Here is a 19,698-nt window from a genome sequence, read left to right as displayed (position 1 = left end):
TCGAGGCAAACGGAAGAAGGCACTAGAACGGAAAGTATACGCAGGCACATTGATGTCCATTAGCGCCAAAATATTGGGGGTATCCGCTTCTCCAACCAGAACTTTGGCAAAAAAAAAGTAGCTTTCCATGTCGTCAGCATATAAAATGCAGTAGCCTTCGCCAATGTCCAGGACTACATCGTTGAAGCAGAGGGAGAAAAGCAACAGCCCAAGATTGCTTCCCTGTGGTACACCAAACCCGTTTGTGAACCAATCCGAAACAGATGAGCCTATTTTCTCAGCCAGTTTTCTATCACACAAATAGGATCTGAACCAACAAACAAGCCGAGAAGAAAAGCCCAATTTTTCGAGTTTTGCTAAAAGAATCGTGTGGCTTACACGATCAAAAGCAGCCTTCAGATCGGTGTAAACGGAATCGATCTGCTTTCCTCGACCAACATGTATTTGAACAGATTGTTGGCACATACAATTTGGTAGGTGCAGTTCCCAATAAGACCCATGGGCTGATAAAATAAATGCCTAACCTGAACTTAAGTAGTAGAATTAATTTTATGTACAGTGTGATGGAAATGGGTCCATGTGCCCAAGTAGTGATTTACCCTATATCATCCAACAGAAACATTTTAAATTGAACGACCTTGATCCACACTCACCTACTTACACCCAGAATCTATCGCATTCTGATATAAATCTCGTCAGTGAAAAATCGTGCTTTGGGATCATTGGATGTAAGTTAGTAGGCCTCCAATTCAGCGCAGACTAATCACTCACTTTGTGCGGCATAGCACCATTATAGTAATAAACACACCTAACAAGCCTCCACACTATTCAGCGCCTTTGCCTCAACCCTCGCGGAATTAGACTTTCAATGTCATTTTTTTCTTCAATACGAACCCACGAATACAGTCTAGGCCCCACATAGCTATTCTCACATTGTTGAGTTTTAATTTGAGTCAGTTCGTGTTTTTCTTCCACCAATAAATGGGTTTTGCCATTTAAGTGGGAAGACATACTTCGAACGAACACGATACTCCAACAAGCAAGCATCTTCAAACTGCCAGACTCTTTCGTTACGGTGCTTGACGTGTTTTGCCAGTCAGTGAGCTCATAGTTTGGAAGCAGCAAACTTCCAGGTTGTGCGTTCCGCTGTCGTGGCTCATATTTGCAATCGTGCAATCATGACGATAAATCTGGCGCTTGGGCTTAGCATTGGGCAATTTTGGCAGCAAATTCGATCTTTTTAATCGGTTTAGATTTGTAGCAAGTTTGATTAATTTTTCTGGAAGAATTTTTTGAATCGGAATTACAAATTCGATTTGCTAAAAAAAGAACCAAAATATGCAACTCATCAATTAAATTTTCTAAATAAAAAAAATCAAACACGAATATCGAATTACTCAGTTGTTGAATGTTTGTGATCAAGCAAATCCGATAAGACATTCGATTACGACTGCGAATCGTCCAACACTGATTAGGATGATCTCAGCTGCTTCTCACTCGTCGGAGTAGTGCCTTTTTACATGCGAAGATGATAATTCGAATATTTTTTGCCGTTAATGTTTTGCGCTACCCGTCGTACAGCAACATGCACGTACATTCCTGAAATAAAGACTGACTGGACATGACTAGTAAGCAACAATCCGGTCTGCTGTTGTGGTCGGCAAATTTTCGCTGGATGACGCCACCGCCACCGGCCGAGCTATTACTCCTTTTTTGATGAGATGCATCACTGCAACCGCAGCAGCACCAACATCTTCAAACGGTCGAGAGATCCGCTGTTGATGCTGCTGCTGCATCATCAGTTGAAGTAAGCTAATTGCTCTACGGCATGGCTTGTCGTTTCTGGTCTCGAGACAGCATGCTTGAATTGATTGTTGCATAATTGAAGATATGTACCCGGTCCTTAGACTGCGAGCTTGCGGAACTTTTTTCTTGCGGAACCCAATCACCGGCGATCTCGTTGCAAGCAGATAATAATATTAATTTAGTGATCGTAACGGTGGAGAAGCCTGATTTTCTATCAAAGACAAACCGGTCAAACGATAGGTCGATCGATTATTAGAATGCGACGATTTCCATTGCTGCTAGGTGCATTCTTCGATGCCGTCGGCTGGATAACAGCACTCTTCACAAGAATGTATTCTTGCTACATTTGGGTATTCTGTCAGAATTTTGATTGGAGAATTTTGTTCTATTATTAGTTTTTTTTATTTATTTTCTAGCAAAGCGTGCATCATCCTGAATTACGTGCTTCGAGGAAATCCCGAAAATAAGATAAGGAGGTGGATATCTTGCGTATGATGCAACGTTTCTTTTTCTTCTTCAGCATTGGCATTACATCCCCCACTGGGAAATTGCCGCCTCGCAGCTTAGTGTTCATTAAGCACTTCCACACTTAGAGGTTTCTAAGCCAAGTTACCGTTTCTGCATTCGTATATCATGAGGCTAACACGATGATACTTTTATGCCCAGGGAAGTCGAGACAATTTCCAAACCGAAAATTGCCTAGGCCGGCATCGGGAATCGAACCCAGCCACTCTCAGTATGGTCTTGCTTTGTGGTCGCGCATCTCTCCGCACGGCTAAGTAGGGCCCATGATGTGACGTTTACGCGAAGCAAGTTAGAAGAGTTAAAATAACCTCTGTAAAACAGCGATAAAGCCTTAGCCTTGGAGCAATATATCTTGCTTAGTTGATTTTCATAATCATGCATTGTCCCTACATTGTCAAAAATAAATTATTAGTCATAAATTAGATAACAGTCGTCATCATTTAACCAAGTACTTTCTCAGCTTCAGTACCACTAATCATGCTCATAAAGCAAGACCATGCTTACAAAAGTCCGAGTATTTTTTGACTAGAAAATGCAGTTGTTAACAGTAGAAGTATTTAATAAACACTAAACATAGAGGCAATACTGTTCTGTTTCTGGATGCAGTGCCAATCGAAAGAAAAACATCCTCTATGTAGTAACATTTTATCCATCGGTGTCTCATGTTTAAAAAGTACAAATGCATTTTCCAAGTCCAAGTATAAAACACATTATCTAACTTACGGGCTTCATCCGCTATAACTATGACATGGTTTAAATCGAACCAGTTTAAATTGACTGAAATCGGTGAATGTGTCCATCAAGATAGTAAAACCCGACAGTGTGGTGGTTCAAATGGACCACTTCCACTCGAAGAACGAGTTGCGATAACTATCGCATTTATCGCATCATCTCTGAGGAGGGCCGAGGTTGGCATTTTTACCGCCATGAGACCAATGCTGCTAAACTACTTTTTCCTCTGCGTAAAACGTTGATGACAACATGTTAGGTGGTAAGCTTTTTCTTCCTCCGACAAGGGCGCATGTCAAACTACGCGAAAGCACAGCAAAACTAACTTATCGGGAAATTAAGATCTATCACTTCCTTTCGCCGGTTTGGTCTGCATCGGATGGTTGCACTTGCGCGGGAAATCGTCTCCGCGGCGGTGAAGCTGCGGAAGCCGCCGTTCATGGGTTTGGTGGCGGGCCTGGCTTGGTACACTTTCGATTGCCGTCGTATCGTGTCTCTAAGCCGATCGAGGCACTGCGGGGGTCGGGTGCGTAAGTAGGTAATAATGATGTGGGAAGTCGGTTGATGAGGTGGAAATCAGATGCACTGTAGGTCGGTCGGTGCTGGCGGTTTTTCTTACAAGTGCATAAAGGTTGCTATGGGAAATAGGAAACGTTAACCTGAAGCTTGAGAAAAGTGAACAGATATGGTTTTGGTTTCTGCGGAATGAATGCTGAATAAGAAATCTTTATTGTTTTGGTCGGTTAGAGTATCAAATAGGGGCGTATCGTGTGAGAGCAATGCAGTTCACTGTGTTATGTGAATTAGATCACTAGTTTTAAAGCTAGAAACCATATTGCATAGGTATTGGGAGTGGAAAGAAAAAAATGTAATAAAATAATGAAAAATGAAAAGTAAGCATGGAATAAAATACACACATTCTTTAAGATCAACTTGAAAGCTAAATCGACATATTGCCGTTAAAAAACAAGGCTGAAAAATATTTTGCTACGCTCAGCTCAAAATCGACAAAAATTTCATGTCATGCCTTTGCTTCTATTTTTATCAACTGTTTTTATTTATTGACACGGAAGTTGGCTTTCTCAGTCTAAAGAATCAGGACGATAGCTTTTTACTTGCCCGACGTTTCGGCCGATAGGTGAAGGTATTTTTTAAGGGTTATACGATACGTGAAATTTTGGAAAAGTACAAAAAGCAAGCATGTAAAACACTTTCTCTACCACTGATAGAACGTTGTTTACATTTATTTACAATAGACGATAGACTATACGACCATTGAAAAAGGTCAGAATCCGCCGAACGAAACATCGGGCAAGTAAAACTTGTAACAGGGTTACAAAAAACACCCCACCCTTCCCTATTTCAATCATGGCCAAATTTGAGCAAGAACAGTTCTCAGTCACTAATTCTCGTTTTGGTAGTTGGTCTTAAGATGGAGTTGTCAAATCAAAAACAAAAAAAAGACAGCACAATAAGACCACCGGATGAAGTCAGCCGAATGCGAACTTGACCACCAATTGACCTCGGGATAGTTCGTTATAGCTCGATGTTGAGAAGCACACTTTTTCGAAGACGATGAGAATGCTAACCATCAAGCAGTGAAGACGGTACCATAAAAGTAGTTCGACAATTAGACACGCGGACTTAAGGCACTAAGAACAGTACAATACAAGTTAGTGAGACAGAAGATTGAGTTGCGGAACGTGAAAAGTATATCGGGTTTGTAGAGTGGAACGAATAAAACTCGCTTAACTTGTCAAAAGGACCTAAGTAACATTTTTTCATGAATTAATTTGAATACTGCAAACAATAGCTTTCACGTTGTTCTGTTGATTGCGCTACTCAAATTAATTCATGAAAAATGTTACTTAGGACCTTTTGAAAAGTTAAGCGAGAAAAGAAAAGCTAGTTTAACATAAAATTGGTTTACAGAAAGGAGACAAAAGAGGGAGACAGATTAGCAGGACTAGACGTTAGGGTAGCACGTGTACGCAAAACTGACAAAAACAGGTAACTACTGTAAATACGACACAAGTGACCATACTGACAGCAATCTTTAATTTCGTTTGAAGCATATTCCTTCAAACGAAGGTCCTACTCTTAGGCCCGAACCATGGTGGGAATGCCCTTAAGAGTCGCTACCCAGGTGTAGGTAGTCCGAGTGAAACCCCCTGTTCGTCGGTCACCCCTTCAGCCGATATCGGTGACCAACATTCTGGAATCGCTCCTCGGCGGCTATCGCCGCCCCGTGTATAAAAGCTCTGGCAACTGATCGTTTGTCGCCGACGTCTGAGCTTCTGCAACGAACCGCCCGAAAGTGCAACATCCGTCAACATATGTTGCACGCCGGCAGAAAGCTCAATCCGAAGACGCAACCCGAACTCCGACCACAATCGCGCGCAACATGAAGCAGCAAATTCGTCGCATGAAAGCCATCCCGAAGAAAAAGTGAAGAACTCCAAGTAAGACTACTAACCCCCATGCGTAGCAATAAATTTTGTAAAATTCAAACGAACATGCGATAGGAGTTTTGCGATATAAGCCAGAGAATATCGTCCAACTGTAAGATGGAAAAGTAAGACAGTCGTCGTTCGAATTAGTTCGGTTATTCCCTCGTTCATTTATATTATGCCCCTTTAGATGGTTTTAACGGTTATTTAGTTGTTGGGTTCCAAGTGGTATCGCTGCCACCGTAGTTTTGGTGAACTCACCCTGAGGTCTCATAGCCGGAACGGGAACTCACACTTGAGATCGTGCACCTCCACGACAGCTTCGTTGTCTGGCGCTTAAGTGGATGTTGTGATTATCCTTATTCTGATTATAAAACCCGTCCTGTTACAAACTATCGTTCTGATTCTTCAGACTAAGACAGCAAACTTCCGAGTATTAAATCTTATCCAGTCAAAAAACACCCTTTCATATTTATTTAATCTTATGTCCGATTTGTGATCTTCACGAATTATGAACTTGAAGTGTTTTACAGAACGCATTATTTACGCAGTTTTTGTCTAAAATAAACCTAAATGTTAAAACTTGCATTCTTGGAAAATGAGCCGATTTTTTGTCATAGCAAGTGTGGGAAGTATATACTTTCAATAGCAATTTTCAGAATGTTTGGTAAAAATCCGGATTTTTTAATGACTGAAGTCAGAAGAAGAAGAACCGGATTACGATGAAGATCCTGAAAAATAGATTGATTGGCTTCAGAAAAAAAAAACAAGTTCTTTATCAAGAAAACAATCAAACATGTTGAGAAATATTAAATGAAATGTATTTTATTGATATTTAAATTTATTCTCTTTAATGAAGATAAAACATATCACTGAAGTAGTGATAAATGGATATGATTTGCTTCGGCCAAAAGTTTGGGTTCACTCCCCCAAAAATAGTATTTCCACTATATCTCAGCTACTAGTACGATTTGAGCTTTCCAGGAAGCATATGAAAGCCATTGAGGATTACTACAGTTTTTATGCGGATATCTAAAAGTTGTTTTTATGTAGTATTTATAAAATGTCCAGAAGCACGTGAAAACCATGTAAAATTATTTTTTGATGAAGTAGTTTTTACGCAGATTCTGGAATTAACCTGGTATTTTACCCGGTTTTTATTTCCGCGGTACGTATCCTCCACTAAATTACGTATCCTCCTCCAAACTAAAAAAATCATTCAAAAATCAGAAATTGCCAATAAAGAAATCAGAGTAGAAGCAGCAAAAATAAGATATAAACAATTTAAAACCTTTTAACAATTTAACAATTCAAAACATTTTAATTTTGTACAAAAAATAAATTAAAAAACAAAAAAATCCCAAAAATAAATAACATGCTTGAAAATGAAGCAACCATATTATATAACCAAAAGACGCGCAATCCAAAGACCGTGAAGCGATGCTTTGACAGTTTTTGAGAATAATTTGAATTGAAAAAAGTAGAAACTAATTTTTGTTTTCAGGACCACCCTATCTAAATTTAGTAATTTTGTTATAAAACATTACCTGTATGAAATAAAATTAATATGCTTAAAAATGCTTAAAATTCAATTTTCTACAACTTTGCCCGACCCCCTAAGATGAAGGATTAAAAAAAATATTTTTACAAAAATTGTCACAAAAAGGCCACCCTAATGACAACTTGCACCAAAAATAGATATTTTCTTGTAGATTATTTCGTCTGAAGACGTAAAAACTTTAGCGCTGATGGTTTTCGAGTTATCGAATTATGTCGTGAAATTTGACGAATCCGACCATTGTGCACTGTCCCCTCCGACGATTTTCGGACCGACGCTCACCTCAACTGCCGTTCTACGCATGATTGTCCCATGTACAAAGGAAATCTCAGCAAACATGGTACAAATATTCGTATGACGGCAGTCTAGGACAATTGTGATTTAAATATTTGCTCAGAAACACAGGATACCACTTGTGCAAGAACGCTGCCTACTAGAACAATAGCGTGCATGCGACAATGGGTGGAACCGATTAAACAGATTTCAAGGAAACGACCATATCTCAGGTTTTTGGTGTCCGATCTGTGACATCCATATATCAATCAACTCAGGAAAAGCTCTAGTTTATGTAAAAAATATAAAAAAGAGTCATCATTTCACCCAAGCAAAAAATACAATCGCTCGAAAAATTGCATTTTTGACATGCCCTCAAATAATCCGGATTATCTCCTCTATCTAGCGATCTGAAAATGGATTTAAAACAGTTTCCCAAAACTTGAATAATTTTCCAGTCGAACACTGAAAGAGCCAAAGAAATCGGTTGATTTTTCACAGAGTTATGGTCATTTGAATTTCGATAAAATTTTGCCTGTCCCGATCATCCTGTTCAACCCCTGAATATCGACTCATGGAAGCAAGTTATACTCGGATGGTCCATTCAAACAATCTTTCAAGGAACTTCTATTCCACATCTCGATATATTCTTGAATAAATGGTCCTTTCATTGGCTTCATTCATATTACAAACCATTTTTGGTTCTTCAAAACATCCTGGAGCAGAGAATATTGGGTATATATGTAGTCATTATATATCTGGCAGATACCTTGGGTTGAACTCAAGAACGTTTTGTAGAACCTGGAACTTCTCGTATTCAAGAAAATTGGTTTTACATGATGCGCATATTCCAGAATGGATATATTCGGAGTGATTTACGGTTTGGCCCTACATGCTTTTGTGAACAAATATACAAAATGTAAAATTCTGCCGAAACAAGCAAAAAAGCCTTCATTCCAAATATGGGAATAAATTCCGCTACTATTCGACGAAAACGGTATCATAAATGTTTATTTACAAGCGTAATTACGCCCAAATTTTTCTAATCACTGGCGAAGTTAATCTGGGGAGCGTGACCCACCAAATCGAATATTTTCCCTGAAATCTAATTAAAATACGCCAAATTTGTTCTGATTTTTTTTATGAACACTGATTGAGTTAAGCTGGAGCACATGCTCCATCGTGCTCTCCCAATCGAATATTTTCCCTGAAATTTAAATATATAGGTACACCAAAATTGTTTTTTTTTGAGTTTTTTTTTTCAAGGGAATTATAGAATAAATCTTGTAATTTCTTTGGAATTTCGACTAGGAATTTCTTAGAAAATTCTATTGGAAATTCCTTTGTAAATTTATGTAAGGATTCCTTCAGAAGTACCTTTAACAATTCCTTCCGAAATTCTTTTGCGAAATCTTTCCGAAAATCTTTCAGGTTTTCCTTTGAAAATTTGTTTGAAAATTCCATTAAAAAATTTCATCTGCAATTCCTGCAGGAATTATTCCGGAAATTTCAATGAATTTTTTTTCCGGAACTTTATTTAAGAATGAAATAAAAAATCCTAAAGGAATTTTGGAAAGGGTTTCAAACAAGAATGTCCATGGAATTTCCAAATGAAATTTCCGAAGGAACTCTTGCAGTAATTTCTGATTCCTTAAATAATTTCTGAATGAGTTCCTGATTTCCGAAAAAAAATCTCATGGAATATCCAAGGGTCTTATGGAATTTCTGATTAAATTTCAGGAGAAATGTCTTAGACAAAATTCTGGAGGAAATCCTTGAAGGAATTTCGAAGGAATTCCAAGAATATCTACCTAGATTTTCTGAATGGTTTTCTTAAGGAATTACTAGAAGAATTTATTTGAGAAAAACCTGAAATAACTACTGATGCAATTCATTAAACAAAAGTGTGGGAGTTCCTAATTCCTATTACGGCAAGAATTCCTAAAACAATTTCCAAAGGAATTCATAACAGGAATTCTTCAAAAGACATTGTGGAAGTGTGTGGCAGCGAAATGGCACTTGCTGCACTTGCTACTATATAAAGCAAATATTCAATAACTCCTAAACTGCCGCTAACCGCAAGTCGAGCACATCTGTATATGGAGGCCCATATACAGATGTGCTCGACTTACGGTTAGCGGCAGTAAACCATCTGAGTAGGCTTAATGTGAACCAGAACTGAAAGTAAGCAATCAAAGCATTCGGGAAATGTATCGTCAGTCACACGTAGTTAGCCATTAGTGACATAAGGTGTTTCAGAGGCTCCCGCTTGCCTACAACTAGAATAAACTCCACAGGAAGGTTTTTGAACAATTTCCGTGGGTATTTTTAATAGAATATCTGAAGGGTTTTCCGTAGAAATTCAAAACCAATTTCCAATGGAATTTCAAAGAAATTCCTGAAGGATTTTCCGAAGAATTTCAGAGGAAATTCTTAAATTAGGTAACGAAAATCTCGGATCGAGACAAGCGCGATCTTCCATAGCTTGCAGTAGTCATCGGATGTTTTATTTTTAGCGAAAACGATAAGATATCTCTATAGCGTTCGGTGAATCGCGCACTTATATTGCGGTTCGTCGCTAACATACTATTCCCTTCCAGTGCGCTCATGGAGATGCGGAGGATTTCTCGTTGTTTAGCAGCAATGAGTGTCAAACTAATTTTCTTCCACTAATCCTAATTGCCTGTGAGGACGTGGCCAGCATCGTTATTGGTCTTGAATTTAAGAAAGTCCAAAGCATGTACAGTAAGAACAGCTTTCTGGTCACAAGAAAACTATTCATTTCGTGAGATGTGCATATTTCTTGTTTCTCAGCCAATCACGACTAGCAACTACAATGTGTACAGTCAATCAAGCTAAGCTAAGCTAATAAAGAAAGGAAGGAATCCGTAGCATAATTTCCGAAAGAATTTCCAAAAAAATCATACACCCCTATTCTTGTTTACGGACGACCGAAACTTTCGAACGAATGCAGTTCGTTTGAATCGTTTCCCCATTTGATTTTGCTGGCGTAAACGAGAATGCGCATCAGTTTTCGTTCGAAAGCGCGTTCGTACGTAAACACGAATAAGGGTGACAGAGAAATTCCCGAAGGATTTCCCTTAAAACAACTTCCGAAGGTTCTCATGAAACAAATTTCACAGGTATTCCTTACGGTGTTTTCAAAAAAATTTCCAAAGGAATTTCTGAAATAATTCGTAAAGGAATTTTCGAACGGAATTTCCAAATTGAATTCTGAAGGAATTTCCGACATTCTTAAAATTCTACAACAATTTCTTTGGACATTCCTTCAAGAATTCTTTCGGAATTTCTTGGAACTTCTTCTGAAAATCCCCTGGAAATTATTTAGGGGATAAATCCAGAAATTCCTTTGGAAATTCTTACAGAAACGCCTTTAGACCTTCGCAGTTTCTTTTTGAAATTTCTTCGGAATTCATCTTGGGAATCTCTTTAGAAAATCCGTTAGAAATTCTTTTATGTATCCTTCCGAACTTATGATGGGAATTCCTTCGAGAATTCTTTAGAAATGTCTCACAAAATTCCTCCAAGAATTTTTTGAAGAAATTTCATATATTTTTGAAGAAATTCCTGGAGGAATTTCCAAATCTATTTCAGGAGGAATTTCCGACGGACAACCTGAATAGATTTTGGACAAGAAATTCTAAACGAATTTCTGAAGGAATTGTTGATGGAATTTCCTAAACAATTATTGAAAGAATCCTCGAATAAATTTTCAATGGAATTTCCAAACAAATACTAATAGCAATTTTCATATATCTTTAGCTTTCTAAAAGAAGCCCTTCAGGAACATCTCAGAAATTCCTTCGAAAATCCAGAAAGTAGTAAAACAAAATCCTGTTTTGTATCTGGTATTGAGACTTGCTAAAAAAAAAACCAAAAATATGTGGATTGCATTCAATTTATCATCATACTTCTTCGAATATTCTGGAGAACTCTTTTAGAATTTATTTCAGAAGTTGCTTCGAAAATTACTTCAGTAATCACTTTTCAATAAGTATCCGAGAATCCTTTAAGGAATTCTTTCGAAAATTCTTTTCAAATTCCTTTCCTTGTCTAAGAATTCTTTTAGCAGTGGCGACTCGTCCATACGTTCTACCTGTTCATGGAACAGGTAACCATTTTTAGGTCAGAAGTAGGAAATTAATGTCTTGTCAATTAATTATTAGGGCAAATAATTTACTCAGTAAATTTTTTAAACAAAGTTTCACGTAATATTTCCAATAATTTTAACATCTAAACAAACAAAATATTTCGTAGGCAGATCAAGTAAACGCCACATGCTTGGCGTATAATCAAATTGCAGCTAAATGTTTGTTTCCCCGATAGAAAAAGGTATAGTTTTCACTAAATTTGAAGAATTAAATAACTGGAACACATTTCAGCTTCTAAATGTGACTCATTGGTCGTCACGTAATTATAACAAGCTCTATCTGGAATAAGGGCGAATGTCGCAAGAGAGAATTTTCTTCGCCTACTTCCCCTCTTTTAAAATAAAGTGACAAGCAGATGATTTCGTTGCGTTTTTTCCCTCAGAACGATAGAAAACAATAAAAACTTGCATTCTGAGGTGATAAACCGCGATGAAATCCACTGCTTGTCACTTTTATTTAAAAGAGGGGAAGTCAACGAAGAGAATCCTCTCTTGCGACATTCGCCCTTTTACCAGATAGAGCTTGATATACTGATTATATACTATAATTATTATACTAATAATGGTTAATAACATTTCTTTCATAGCAAAAAAAAAAATATGTGAGAGTTTAAATATTAGCGGCCCGTATACCCCGAATGGTGGAATGAGCCGATTTTAAAGATCTCTATTCTGAGCAATATCCAGTTATTGCCAACTGTTACCAAGTTAGATTTTGGACGATTTGCGAGAGTTTAAAATTTTAAGTGCATCTAAATTGAAAACATTGTTGAAACAGAAGAGATTAATAACCTAATTATTGTTTTGTAAATCCTTTCTATTTAAATTGTTTTTTTATCTTCTAATATTTGGTTAAGTTGTACAAGAAAAGGTTGTAATATTAGATTAAATGTACAACTTTCATTCAAAACCACACAGCTTGATGAATATGTTTTTTTATCAGCATGGTAGAACAGGTGTAGCAAAAGTCCACGAGACGCCCCTGTCTTTTAGAAACCCCTCCGGAATTTCCTTCAGGAATCCCTTTAACAATACTTTCAGACATTCTTCCAGGTGTTCCATCGAAAATTCCACACCTCGGCTCTCGTAATTTCGCTAGAATTTCCGAACTAATTCCAAAAGTAATTTTCAAAATTCTTGAATTTCTTTGTGTTTTCCTCCAATAATTTCTTCGGAATTTCCTCCAGAGATTATTTCGGCAAATTCTCAGGAAATTACTATGGAGATATATCCAGAAATTCTTCTGCAGTTGCTACAAGATATTCCTTCAAAAATTCCTACAGGAAAACCTTCCTACAGGAAAAAAAATCTTGAGGAATACTTGCATCTTGAGCATTTCTACGGAAATTCCTTCCGAAGTTTCTTCGAAAATTCCTTAACGAAGTTTTTTTAGGAGTTTCTTCTGAAATTCATTTGGAAATTTCATCGAAAATAGCTCTGGAAATTTGGTCGAAATTTCTACGGAAAATTCTTTGAAATTACCCATGGAAATTGTTTCAGGAAAACCTTAAGAAACTCCCTTAAGAGAATTCTTTAGGAAATTTCTTCATGGTTTCTTTTGGTAATTGCTCCAGGAATTTCTGCGGAAATTGGTTTATTCCTTCCAACTTTTTTCAAGAGATTGCTTCAGCAACTATTTCCGGAATTTCAAAAAGATATTCTTCCAGTATACGTTATGAAATCCCTTCCGAAGCTCTAGGAATAAAATTTTGAGTTCTTACGAGGTTTCGTCAAAACCTTATTGAGGACTTCTTTCGATTTTTCCTTAGAAATTCCTTCGGACATTCCACTTAATTAGAAATTCCTTGAGGCATTCGAATATTCCTTAAGAATATTTTTCAAATATCACTTCTGAAATTCATTCAGAAATTATTATAGCCATCATTCGGAAATTACTTTAAGAGTTCTTTCCTAAATTACTTCAAAAACTTCTTTTAGTATTTCCTATTTCATACTTTAATAAATTTTCGGAAAAAAAATCTACCATCAAAATTTCCGAAATAGTTCCTGCCACGTTGCTTCATTTACCGTTATTATGAAAAAAAATACCATCCAATCGGAAGCCGCCATTCGATTCCTACTATAATTCTACGCTCCTGGACAAATTTCCAAAAAAAAAATGTGGGTGAGATTTTCGAGTTATGCCGTTTTTAAGTTTTTCGATGGAAAACGCATTGCAAATCAGTTAAAAATACATAGCACAACGTAAAAACTTGAAAACGATTTTTTATGCAAAATCAATTGAATCTCTACCTACATGTGCCGATGATAGTCGTACACTCCGTGTGGTCCGAAGCAAAACCGAATGTAATGTCTTGTTCCAGGTGGCTCGTTCTTGGACCGCCAGTCAGCAGTCTCCCTGCAAGGCAAGTGATGAACTTTGTATTATCTTAAAAATCACTCTAATAAAGATTAAAAAAAAAATCTCCCTGCAAGGCGACCGCACGCGCATCTTCCTCGATTGCACATAGCCAGCGAATCTGGGGTCTATTCCGGAGCCAACGTTCTCTTTCAGGTTCTCGGCTAACCATGACTTGCTGGTCTCTCTTCCGGCATACGCACTACATGTCCAGCCCACTGTAATCTGCCGTATTCTATCAGCCTGCCGATGTCTGTACTTTTGTACACTTGGTAGACTCGTGATTCATGGTTCTGCGCCATTCACCATTTTCCATCACACCGTCAAGTATTGAGCGCAGTATTTTTCATTCAAGCCCTCCGAGAATTCGATAGTCTGCATATTTTACCGTCCATGCTTCATGAGCGTACAGGGCGACGACTGGACGAATAAACGATGTGTGCAGAGCTAGTTTTGTCCCTGGTTGTAGGCTGCGAGACTTTAGCTGGTTACACAAACCCAAAAAAAAAACCCACTTGTAACCACCTCACGGCTAACGTCATTATCACATGTAACGAGTGTTCCATCCATTTCCACCTCGGGACCAACACCTTTTGAACTGCCACGTGCTCTGCCAGCCACCAGGTACATAGTTTTGACAAAGTTTATGTAAGCATGTAAGCATGTAAAACTTGTTGATGATGGTTCCGTCTCTTGGCACACCAGATCTTCGAATTGCACCTTCCAGAGCTACATATGCACGGTTGTTCTACTATAGGTGCAGGGGAATTAATTTTATTGAACAAATCATTTTAGGATAAGTTGTATTTAACATCATATTTATACAATAATGCATCAACTATAGTTTTATTAATTGAAAACTGCTTTACAAAATATTTTAACTACTTACAAATTCGGTGTGTCTGTTCCTTCGTTGACAAACATCATCGCACTACTTCTCTAAGTTCTCTTACTTGGTTTACAGAATGGACTTTGAAATTACTAGGGGTGCTATTGTTTCGGTTACATGCGCTCAAATCAAGCCTACGTTTCGTAACAAAGTTATTACGATGTGCTATGGATTTTTTATCAAAAAGTCACCCCTTCCCTTGGGAGCACCAGTTTCCCAGTGTACTTCCGGAAGTGGCCAATGTGTCCAGATGATCTGCAAATGTATCCTATTGTATTTGTGTTGAAAAATCAGGATGTATCGCAAGCTAGGATTCAGAACCTAAAAATTGACATCTTTCCTGAACGATCCAGGTTCTTGGAACTCCTATAACCCAAATCTGAGGGTCCAAACGTTCAGTTTTCAATTTCCCGTATTTCAAAATGATAAATAAAACCGATTGCATCATTATTGGGAGCATTTACTACTAGTTATCTGCTATTAAAAAGAAGTTGACCTATTTTAAGCCCATTTGACCCAGAAGACCCCCTCGATTAAGGTGATTATACAATCAAGCCATGTGGTGAATTTTAAATTCACCACACGGTTTTCTACTCTTGTAATCAAAATCTCAAATCTAAGCGTAATAATTTTCGTACAATGCTGAAATTAAAGTCGATTTTTTAGCATAAGTAAGCAAACGATTTACGGATGTTTCATCTCCATAAGCGCTGTGGTTCTCCCAATGTGCTCTTGGAAAATCACTAGAAAAAGCACGTGGTTTCCAAGATGGCCGATTTGTGGCTTTGTTGTATAACCACCTTAAACCGTCCCCATGGACTTAGTCACCTGATCAATACATCTACACAAAAATATAGGGTATAATGCATCTTTCCTCAAAATTTCATGCAAATTGGTTGAAAAACAAGGAAACAGGGAATTTTAAAATTTGAAATAGTAGCCCGGGCCGAAAATGGTTAACAAGGAGTTTTCCATCGAAAAACTTAAAAACGGCATAACTCGAAATCTCACCAACGATTTTTTTGAAAATTTGTCCAGAAGCGTATAATTATAGTAGGAATCGAATGGCGGCTTCCGATTAAATGGTATACTTTTTTTCATAATAACGGTAAATGAAGCACCGTGCCTGCATGAATTTTGTAAAAAAATCCATTAGGTTTTAATAAAAGAAATTCCCGAAAGAACTTTCTAAGGAATTTTCAGAGAATTCTGGGAGGAGTTATTAAAACAATTTTTGAAGGATTTTCAACATATTCAGAAGAAATTTTCACACAAATTGCTAAATGAATTTCCAAAGAAACTCTTTAAAAAAATCCGAAGTGGTCCCTTAAACATTTTCTATTATAGATATTCAAGGAATATCCAAACGATTTTCCTTAGAAAAAAAATCAAAGGAATTTCAAAGAAAATTCCGAAGGAAGAAGGCTTCTAAGCCTCTTTAAAGGAGGTTTCCGAACCTTTTGAAAGAAGGCTTCTGCACATCTTGAAAGGAGGCCTTCGAGCTGCTTGGGAGAAGGCTTCCAAGAAGCGTAGAAGAGCAACAAAGCAACGCAGCTTTTTCTAAAAAAAAACCAGATTAATCCACCTAGCGGCGATGATGCCTTTCTCGTGAAAAAAACACATAGGAAAGGTCAAAAAAGCACTTTAGGGGATAGATCGCATATTTTCTATTATTTTGCATGTTTTTGCATTAATTACTATGCATTTCCACCATTCTTGAAAAAAAAATTTTTTTTTCGATTTTGAAATTTTTTTTCCAAAACAATGATTTTTCAATAATTCCGATATGCAATGTCCGATTAGGTCAATTTTCAATAGCAAACAATGGGAATGCAACTTGTTGCGAGTAAATCGGGTAATGCTAAGTTCCAAAAAGTGTGTCTACAAAATTTGTACACATACACACATACACACACACACATACATACATACACACAAACAGACATCACCTCAATTCGTCGAGCTGAGTCAATTGGTATATAACACTATGGGTCTCCGAGCCTTTTATCAAAAGTTTGGTTTTTTTTTTTTTTGCTTTTTCTCGATTGCTTGGTTAAGACCAGGGGTGACATTGCGCATCTCGAATCGAATCACTCGATTCGTAAGTTTTTGGATTCGTTTAGAAAAAATTGCGGCATTATCTATTTCGTTCGACTTCATTCAGTCGCAGTACAAGATTTCGAATAATGCTGTACTAGTGCAATCGAGTATGTTCTGTCAAACGAAATGTAAACAGAGAGAATAAGAGATAGCTGTCTCCGTGTTTAGTATGCCGCCCGCTGGAGAGACAACCTTCAGCGCATGGCGAATGTGAGTAAACAGAGAGAATAAGAGTAATTTCATCTGCGTGTAGCATGTTGCCTGTTGGAAAGGCATCCTTCAGGGCATGAATTGGCAGTTAATTTATAAACAAGCAAATTGTGCTCAATGACTTTAAAAAGCAATATTATTTATTGAGCAGTTGCAACCAATTAAAACGACATGTTCTGTAAATTGTGATACTGTTACGATACAAATTATAAATTTTATGTTTATTCGAGTGTATGCCACAGATCCAAATTTGAGCTAAATAATTTAAAGTTAAAAAATGATTCGATAATAAATTACTTTGATGTTTCCATGTATTTTAGTTAAATGTACTTGGGTCTTCTCATGTGCGTTTTTTTTTATTTAACTCATCTATTTTTACGTAGATTTTGAAATATACACGTTTTTACGCAGATTTTCCTCATAGATTTATAACGCGATTTATCGAAATCGTCAAAAATACGATTTTAGTTGAAGTCGTTTTTACGCGGATTTCGGGATAATTAGAGATTGCATATTGTCTGGAAACTATAAAAGTAGGTATACTAATGACATTCTTTTCCTCAAGAGACAATAATAAAACATTTATTCTCTTCCCGTAGAGAAATAATAACAAATATAATTAAAAACTTTCAGCAAGAAAAAACTCTCGAACAACATTCGAAAGCTATAAAGGTGACGAGTGTTTTTCATTCGACTTGAGTCGTTTTTCAGTGTGCTAACAAGTTTCCGTAATGCCAAAACATTTCGTTATTCTTGTACCTCCTCGAGCATACTCGAACGATGAGTCGTTTTCGAGATCGAATCGAAACCCGTAATGCCAATCATGTTCGACTCGATAGAATTACGTTCGAATCGAGATGCACAATGCCACCAGGGTTGCCAGGGTTGGTCCATCTCACCATAAAGTTTGGTTTTGGAGTGAAATTATAGCCTTTACGTATACTTAGTATACGAGAAAGGCAAAACCTTCATACCTGTTAAACGGAGGCTTCCAAAACTTCAGATTCTAGATTTTACACATTATTCAACATTTTGTTTAGATCAGATAGATTGCATTCAAGATTTTTAAAGTTTGCTCATTCGAAGGTTTTCCGTTTGATCTTTTGTTCCACAGCCCTTCATGCACTGTGCTGGTTATGGAGGACTGTGGATTCAATTGGCTTTGATTCACTGATCGCCATGCATATTATGTACAAGACAAAGTTTTGAAATAAAAAAAAACACAATTATCAAAACTTTATCAATAAGTTTGGATTGGAATTGTAATTCGTCCGCCATTACGCATTTTTGTCCGAGGTACCCCCTTAGGCCAGCGAAGGTATCTCTGGGGGGTACATGTACCCCAGGTTGAGAGCCGCTTGTATAAAAGGTCATGTATTATGCTAAATGCATGAGGATGGTCTGCCATTTATGCCTTTCAAAACTATATGAAAAAATCCTATTTAGTTGTGAGGAAGGGTTGAAAAAACCTTCAAAGTTTTTAACGTAATTAGTCTAACCCTCAACGTCGTGTACTCCACAAGATTGTATGTTATGTATTACAACATACCAACCTAGCAGCGTCATACGAACATCTCTATACAAATTGTATACACAAAATGTTTGTTCTGAATTTTCCCAATTTTGAACTCATGCAAAATGTTTATAGGTTGTTGAGAACTTCTAGTTTAATTTTGATTTTTTTTTACCCGGTCATATGAACGACAATAGTAAACGTCGAGGCATAATGATGAAATATGAGCACGATCTACAAATTTGACGACAATAAATAAAATAAGTGACGGTACACGGCCACGCGACCAAAAATGCAAAAGCAAAATAGTCAGTAAAAACCTTTACTTTTTTTGCCTTGTGAATCGTCAAATTTGCACCAGTTCTGATCAATCTTGGAGTAGAAACCATTGATATGTACAGTCAGTCTAAGCTAAGCTTGTGAATCGTCAAATACGGTTTTGTCTTGACTGGGACTCTATACAGCAATAGTGACAATCGCCACCCCATGAAGAAAGGTAGGAATGCTGTTACGGCCGGCTTGCGATCTCAGCTTCGTCATTTTTTTTTTCAAAGCGGAGCGTCATCATCATCGACCATCGAGAAAATCAACAACAGCCGCAAGTAAGAGCAAAAATTGATGGAAGGAAATAAATAGCGTTGCATAATACTCAACAACAAAGCCGCAACGTGATCGTTGCGGATAATTTTGTTTTTCACGGAACGTATATATGGAAGATGCAGCACCACGGCCAGCTGATGTGGTATTCACCATTCACGGTACAGCGCAGCAGTGAGTGACGAGTCGGATGCGCAACGCCGCGCACATGAACTCCAGTTCTCCCCGGCGAGTTTGTTTGGGGGGCAGATTAGATGGTGTTGTGTGATGTCATTTCGCATTTAAATTTTTCACCCGTACCGTGCACTTTCATTTTTGGCCATCATCGTCATCATAGTGGCGGAATTTTCAGCGGAACGAGGGAAATGTAGGCTAGTAGTGGCACACAAATGAGTGTAGATAAAATCGTGACCAGGTTATTTGGCAAAAATTTGGCTTTGGTGGTCGAGGGTGTAACGCTTTATTACGTAATTGAGTTAGTCCACTGACTCCTCCCAACAGTGGCAGGTAACCTCGTG

General features: G+C 37.5%; 1 protein-coding gene across 1 annotated transcript in view; it reads left to right on the top strand.

Annotated features, from left to right (window-relative positions):
- LOC134209342 (uncharacterized) overlaps positions 1-19,698 on the top strand; it is a 123,327-nt gene that overhangs the window by 44,312 nt on the left and 59,317 nt on the right. The window lies entirely within an intron of this gene.

This window comes from Armigeres subalbatus, chromosome 2, assembly GCF_024139115.2.
Source record: "Armigeres subalbatus isolate Guangzhou_Male chromosome 2, GZ_Asu_2, whole genome shotgun sequence".
In the NCBI taxonomy this organism is placed as follows: Eukaryota; Metazoa; Arthropoda; class Insecta; order Diptera; family Culicidae; genus Armigeres; species Armigeres subalbatus.
This window is presented reverse-complemented; position numbering and strand designations above follow the sequence as displayed.